Consider the following 8065-nt stretch of genomic DNA (forward strand, 5'->3'; position numbering starts at 1 on the left):
GCCTTCTTCCCTCTTTCTCATACGTAGACAATTCTTCCCTATGTTAGATAATCCTTCTAAAAATTGCTTTAAGGAACACACACACACTCAATGATTGTCAATATTGCGTAAAATTATTTCATAAGAGCTTCAAATTTTTATTTACTCTTTATTATGAACCACACATATCTATTCTACTGGCAAATAAAGCAAATACAATCAGGCTTATATAATATATTTTATGAATCATACATGAGGTATAAAACTTAATTAATATGGGCCTATACTTCACTTTGATTAAGAAAACCAATATTATTCGACTAAAATTCAAAGCCATTTTGATCCAGATGAAAATCAAGAATAATTTTGTATTATCACCAGTATTGTTTAAACAGCTGAAAATCTTTAAATCCTTCATCATGTAATGAATAGCAAGAAATTAATTAAGTATCTATTAACGTTCTATTGTTCACAGCAAATATTTTGCTAAGAACTCCATGACCTTATCATACTTCATATCGAAATCACTCCATATTTTACATTCTAACTTGCAGTCCAAAAATCTCCCTTTTCGAGAAGGATCATGATTTGAAGATTATGGAATAAGATTAAGATGTCTCGCTTCATTAAAAGGGAATAATGTATAAGCTTAAAACGTGAAATTCATATTAAGTTTCGTTGCATGAGTTTTGTACTCGTATATAAATGACTCAAAAATAAATCAAGACAAGCAAATCTTTCAAAATGAATTTCAGTTTCTTTAAAGTTGTTCTTACCACTGGAATGTTTCTTCTCTTTTTACTTTCTGGTAAGTATAAAGAAATTATAATTAAACCTCCGTAACTAGATAATTTCATTTAAAAATCAAAACATTAAATATTTATAAAACTGATTTTCGGTGAGTTGTATGACTAAACCGATTTTATAGAATGACTTGTGTAACACGAAGCCAGTAGAAAGCATATCACAAGTATAAATTTACGATTGTAATCAAGTGACGCAGGAGTCAACGGCCATCCATTGAGACGCATAAGGCTTAACTAAGTATTATGAACTATTTTTAAATACACTGGACAAATAATTTGGATGAATGACCTTTGATACTGGATTAGTAAAAAAATCATTTTTGTATACTTTAATATAAAATTTTATTTTTTAAATATAGTGCGATTAACTGTGCCTAGAGCGATTAACTGTTTTGAATTTTTATTATTAAAAGAGATCTTCTTAAAAGTATGGATAGGAGCTCTGACCTATAAATGGACACCTCCGATGAGTGTAGTGCTCCGATTAATGTAGCAATAATTATAATTTTTACTTTTGTGAAATATTGTATTATTGAAGCATGTAAATGTAGGTCCTGAATTATAAACAGTCACCTTATGAAGGGAAAAAAATTGGGGAAATGGTTTCTTTCTTGAATGTCTGCTTTACGATTCTTACTTGAAATTTCCACATTCATATTCTGAAAATATCTCAAATATGAATGTGGGGCAACTAAACCTGGTAGCTAAGATTCGAAGGCTTGGGGGCTAAACTGTTCACCCTAAGAACTGTCTAATTTAATCAAGATGTCGATTGATCAATTTATCTACAATATATCAATCACGAAAATTCATCGATCACGTTTTATTAAATAACTTATTTTCTTAAAAAAGTCAAACCACCAAGTTAACAACCGCCTACCTCAGGTACCGTGGTTTCAGATAAATGTAAAAGTTCCAATTTAGCGACGTAGTCCACCTATCCTACCACTGTCATTAAGTCGATTTAACATAAAGAATAGAAAAGAATTATGTATTTAACGTGCTATGTCCTTTTTTTTATTAATGTGAGCTATAAGCAAGCAAGCACAATTTATTTTGACCTTTCAGAATTATTAAACTGAGGTTTTTTTTTTAAACGGAATAGTATGCAGCTATATTTATATCAATGACTTGTTCAGAAACAATGAAAAATTTCCCTTTTTTAAAAGTACCTTCTGAATGGCTTAATTGCAATTTTTGGAAACGGAGCTAAATTTCAGGATCATAGAATAAACGATTCTGAAGTTATAAGAAAGACACACACAAAAACATTCTTTATTTTATTATTGTAGAAAATATTAAATTTAAATTTATCAAAAATCGATTTTTGAAAACCAATAAAAAAGTATATTCTAGATATTTCTTTTTATTTGAAGGAATTTTACTTATTTTAACTCTTACAAAAACTTAGAAGCTGTGAATAAGATCATGAAATGTATAAATAATATTATCCTTAACTTATTATCGTTATCTTTTTCCTGATTCGAAATGAAATTTCATTTAATTTGCCACTTTTAGGAGAGCTTTTATTATACACTGAACCACATTTGTATAATATTTATATGTTTAATTCTAATATGAAAATGTGGAAAAACAGAAGAATTACAAAAGCTAGATTGTGCGTGTCTAAAAGTTTCATTTAATAACAGAGCAAAATTGTTTTGCGTTAAGGCATGTTATAGTTTTACTTGCCTGATTTAAATCCCAATAATATATAATTTCAAAAATTTTTATTTTAACCCTGTAAAAATTGTGCAATTTGAAATTTTAAATTTTCAGATTATTTACACTTTTTGCAATTAATATTCGTGCGCAGTTACAAGATCGATGTAAAATTATGACCTACATTAAGATCGGTTTTTAATTTTAAAATCAGTTTATCTTGAAAAATATTTTTCTCATTCTACTTTAATCTCATATTTTGCAGTCTAACAACTGAACTATGGAAATATCTGTCTATATCATCTTTGAATGAAGATCGTAAATACAGGACATTATTTCTTCTCTTCTTCTATTGAATGTTCTTTTTTTGTTGGATTTTGAAACATATTTTTTGGGGGTCATTTTTAATTTTTATCAGGGACCGATCAAGACAAATTCAGGCCCAAGGCCCTTCAAATTTTCCGGGCTCCATACAAGGCATTTTTGAAATTAAATTGCTGAAGAGAAGTCCTAAAAATAAAAATAAAAGAATCTATTGAACTGCATGATTCAAGAGAAACATTCTAAGAAATTTTGAAAGCAGACAATTGAAGATTATTTTTCTAAGAAAAAGTATATGTATCTATAAATTAAAGCAAAATATAAAACAACAAAACATTGATATATCAAAGTAAAAATAGTTAGGTGACCACAAACAATTGAAATTAGCGATTTTTGCTAAAAGTAACTGATTAGTTGAATTATTTTTTATCGTAAGCTATAATTATTTTTTATTTAGTACTTAAATCAACACAAAGCTAGCCAACCTTTACTAACTTTTGAGGCCCCTCAGGAATTGTGGGCCCTACATTGGAACTAGGCGATAATCAGGCCTTGATTGTTATGCTGTTTTTACTTGATTAAATTACGTTAACAAAAAGATCTAAATTTTTTTTGGTGCTCCTTATTTATTCTCTAAATTTATTTTGCTTTAGTGATAATACTTCAAAATATCAGATAGTAATTAATTTTGCCGACATAATCGTGTGAGAAAGAGATAAATTTTTATTTTGAAAAATTTTAAGACAAAGCGAATCGCTTCATTATGGATTTGTCCGGACGTTGAGCTTAGTACCATCTACAAGGACTCTGCAAGCACGTTTGCATGCCACGAGCAACATGCTATTAACATCTTCTTCCTTCAACGACGTGGGTATTGATTAGATGCAACAATTTAGATAATACTAAATGAAATTCACCAATGGATCGTTTGGTGCTATGAATGGCAGGTGTGGAATTGTAGATAATAATTAGAATTACATTTCAAAATTAAGACTACCAAAAGTTTCTTAGCTTCTCTGGAATACATGTTTGATTAAAATTTCTTGATGGGCGAAAAAAAAAACCTTATTAAAAGCTGGAGAAGCAGTAAATTCTTCTCCAGCGCTTTTCTTGAAAATTCTCTATATCTACTATATCTCTAAAGTTACTATATCTCTAAAAGGTGAAAGCGATCCATATAGAAAATCACAACTACATTTCTTTTTCAGAAGTAAACGCTGGACGGGGGCTAATAGAAACAGCGAAGAATGTCGCAGGTAACAATAAAATTTTTTTCACTATAATATATACCAAATGTTACCTTATGGAGAAGATTTTTCTTAGTATTTGTTAAAAAAGATTTATTCAGAAAAGATTTATTAAAAGATTTATTAAATTTATTTAGATAAGATTTATTAAGATTTAGAAACCTCCGAAGATTTATTTAGATTCGTTTATTAGCACCTAAAAATAGGATTATCACAGTACAATAAAACTATCTCAATTTTCAAATGTTTACATTATTTATGTTGTGTTGGATATAATTATTTTACTTGACAAGAACTAAATCAAGCATCAAAAATAAAGAAGAATAGTTTACTATCACCTGGCAACTTTCCTCCCTGAAAAAAAAGGGTTAAAACCTATGTATATTATTTAAAAGCAAGTTTATAAAACATGATAAAAATAAGAGCAAATAATATTTAAAATCGTTAAAAACTAATTAAAATTTATTAAAACTAATTATTTAAAGAATTATTTACCTTGGTTGATATTTCATAGCTGCTAACTTTTATGGTTTTTAAGAAGCATTTTACTAAGTAGTAGAATAATCATACAGAAGATATTGAAAAGGTCGAGAATTACTTCACCAAAACTTAAAAGCATTGTTTCATTACTTATGTATTTCATATGCATATAATTTGAATCTTTGACTTGTCATGGGTAGTAAAATAATTAAACTTTTAAAATAAGATTTATATGTTAAACATAAATGTCCAACGAGTAAAATGAATTTTTAACAATCGCAGTTCAGGTTTGCACCTATAGTATTTTTAATGGAGAAAAACTTGAAACAAACAACCAGAAGAATTCATTTGTCCCCCTTATGAAACATAACACCACAATGAGTACAGTGGCTATTAGCATCTGAATAAAACTGAGAAACTGGTAGTAAAAATTTCCAAAACATTCTTCGAAAAATCACTCCCTTACTTTTGCAATAATAGAGAGAATAATTTTCTTTTTGAATTTTTCTTATTGCAGGATTTAATGGGACGAGAAACAAAATGGATAATTTCTCTTAAAAATTTCGGATATGAAAACTTAAAATTATAAATCCTTATTCCCTTTTAGAAAACTTAATATCATATATTTTAGTTTCTCAAGACGCTGATAAGCCTAGCTATAACACTAAGCTTTTCAACTCTATCAAAACCATCTAAATCTTACATTATTTATGATTTATCGAATGAGGCACTTCCCAAAAGCGGAACATAAGTAGAAACTACTATCAGATTCCATTAATTTACTACTGTTTATATCGAACGTTGTAAAAACACCCAGTAAAGCTTTGTCCAGTATATGGTGCAAAATTTCTCCTTGCCCCAAAGTTGAGTTAAATGAAAGATTATTTCCTTTTGGTCACACCATAAATAGGGAAGTATGATGGAGAAACTTGGTGTCACTGACTGCACCAAAATTTGATAAAAAACACAAAACTTTGACTGCGACTGTAAACTGAACGATATTTGCTTACGACGCCATGTTTTGCTCGTTCTCGGTGTATTGAGACAACTAATGCTCGTTTTCTCAAACATCAACTTATTTAGGGAGATAAATGTTTGACATGCATTAAAGTTCATTTCTTTTATGCTGCCTTTTTAAATCTGGTTGGTGGTACAATATGGTTAGCGGGTTTATTTTGAAATTACCAAATTACCTACTTAAGGTAAATAATATATATTTATATATATATCCTCCGATATTTGGAGCGAGTGAAAATATCAAAATATGACAAAATTAAGCTCCATTTCATGTAGTCAGCAAATGAACAACAATTTTTCAATTTTTGGTGCAAAGCGGCTCGGAATTTCTAAACGTGTAGATTTAAGCTTTCTTGTTTTCTGGTAATGAATAATTTCTAATTAGCACTAAAGGTATAAAATGAAGTGGGTGTTAACAGAAAGAAGAAGCATCTTTATCTAAACCTCAAATTTTTTTTCTTTTCGATTTTGTAAACGCGCACTTGACGTTCTTACAATCTTTAAGAAAATAAATAAGAGAAGGCTGAGTTTAGGTTAAGTTGGGGTTAGGTTAGGCTTTTGGTTTCGGTTCAATATGAATAAAAGTCGCCCCCACACTTATCCAACAGTCGACCAAAATCTGGAACTTATTTAAGATGACAGTCGCAGGGGACTCAACTGTAGTAACTAGGAGAAATGAGTGAATTTCAGATATTCATATTAGATCCGTCTTAAAATATTTAAAAAAATATTTCCAGCATTTCCCCATTGAGTTATTTGCTTTTGTCCCCGGAACTGGTCTTTCGAACATTAACTGGTACAGCGTTTACGCGACGAGACTATTTTTTTTTATGATTTCCAATAGTGTAATCTCGCTTTTTCTTTACCCCAAAACTAGACTGAAAGTTTAAGAAACATGCGTCATCCGGTCTACGTCTTTAAAGGAGAATAGGTGACGCTTAAAAAAGTTCAATTCTTCCATGAAAAGGGAACGTTGTTAGCTCTTTCTTCGTCAAAAAGAGGTTTTATCAGTTATACAACTTAACTTAGAATCGCTATGGCTCGTGGAATAGAACTTTCTCCTTTTAAAGAAGGGATTCTCCCAACCATAATTAATCGATTTGAACTTTGTTCCAAATTCATACCGACCGCACTGATGTCGCAAAACATCCCATAAGGTAAATAGATCATAGTTTAGAATTTTCTGACAGTTGGGCGGCTAAACCTACTACCTTTTCGAAGTTTTTTTTCTTCTAAAAAGTAACTCAAATTCTGTTTAGTCCCGTCAAAAAGTCATCCACGAAAGCTTGTTTGCCCTAATGATAGATTCAGAAGTTTTCTTGTCTTCTGGATTCGATTCAAAATTAAAAGATTACGGAGTTGAACATTAATGGCCGTAAGCCCAAAAATGTGCCGGGGCTCAACACTGTTTATAAAATAAAAGATAAATTAAAATGATTAAAAAGGCGATGTTAAGTATAGAAATTTCTTTGCGCATTAAACGTTAATACAATACCACTCTCGTACAGTTTTAGAAAAAAAATCTGGTATGCAATGAGAATACCCTGCACAGTCTGAAAGTTTTGAATTACCATTTATCATTTACTTAATTATGGAACATAGATCTAGCCTTAGTTATGAAACCAGATTTCTTCCAACTTATGTGTTGAAGAATTATTTTTTTTTTTAAGACTTTGATTCAATATTTTACTATTTTCCGTATCAAAGTAGCACTCCTTAAATTTTCATTTGCCCCTACTTTTAATGCTATATGCAATAAAATGTACGTAAGGAAAAATAATTTATATCAAGAATTTTCTATTTTGCAGATATAGAAGAAATTCTTGATGGATAAATATATATGACCCTGCATTTCAAGGAAATGATCAAAATCTAAACAATGAAATAAGTTTAGTTTTATAAGAAATGAAATAAATATTTCTGTGTGCATTTATATTTGTCTTTCTTCACTCATAACGTCGATTAAATTTTACAATGTGCAGCAAATTTCTTCTGAAAAAAGTTTGTGCGTGTGTGAGTTAGTCTGGTTATTAAGCGAATTTAAAAGAGAACATTGTTAAATGTCAAGTGTATTTCTTTGGTTGATTAACGGATGCAGATTATTTAGTTTCAGATTAGGATTTTTAGTAGGGCCAATTGCATCAAAAAATGATAAGATTAAAGTAGAAAAAGAAAATAAATAAGTTTCGTGAGACTTATCTAAAAGTTTAGTTGTAAAGTTTCTCTAAATAGTTTCGACAAAAATAATAATTTTTTTAGACGCATTCATGTCTTGACCTTTAATGGATAATATATAAAATTTTAGTAATAGTTTTTGATAACGCATGGTCCTTCATAAGGAAAACGTAAAGCTGGTTTAATTTTGTCGATGTGAACAAATATGTGACTCCAATTTTCCAAATCTTTATGAATAAATATTGCACGTTATGAATGATTTAATGCTTTTGTGAATGATTGGACTGATGGTATTTGCTTTAGTTTTTCTATGAACTTTTTAAAGTTCAAATTAAATTCTGATGTATGTTGTTGTTCTTGTAGCGCAGGGAACTATCT

At 29.5% G+C, this 8065-nt stretch overlaps 1 long non-coding RNA gene across 1 annotated transcript; it reads left to right on the top strand.

Annotated features, from left to right (window-relative positions):
* Positions 1-619: 619 nt before the first annotated feature.
* LOC147813739 (uncharacterized) lies at positions 620-7441 on the top strand. The gene is made up of 3 exons (XR_015432499.1): positions 620-787; positions 3977-4024; positions 7321-7441. It is a non-coding gene; the product is annotated as an uncharacterized LOC147813739 (long non-coding RNA).
* The last annotated feature ends 624 nt before the right edge of the window (positions 7442-8065 follow it).

This window comes from Parasteatoda tepidariorum, chromosome 3, assembly GCF_982258835.1.
Source record: "Parasteatoda tepidariorum strain Cologne lab strain chromosome 3, Ptep-v5.0, whole genome shotgun sequence".
Classification (NCBI taxonomy): Eukaryota; Metazoa; Arthropoda; class Arachnida; order Araneae; family Theridiidae; genus Parasteatoda; species Parasteatoda tepidariorum.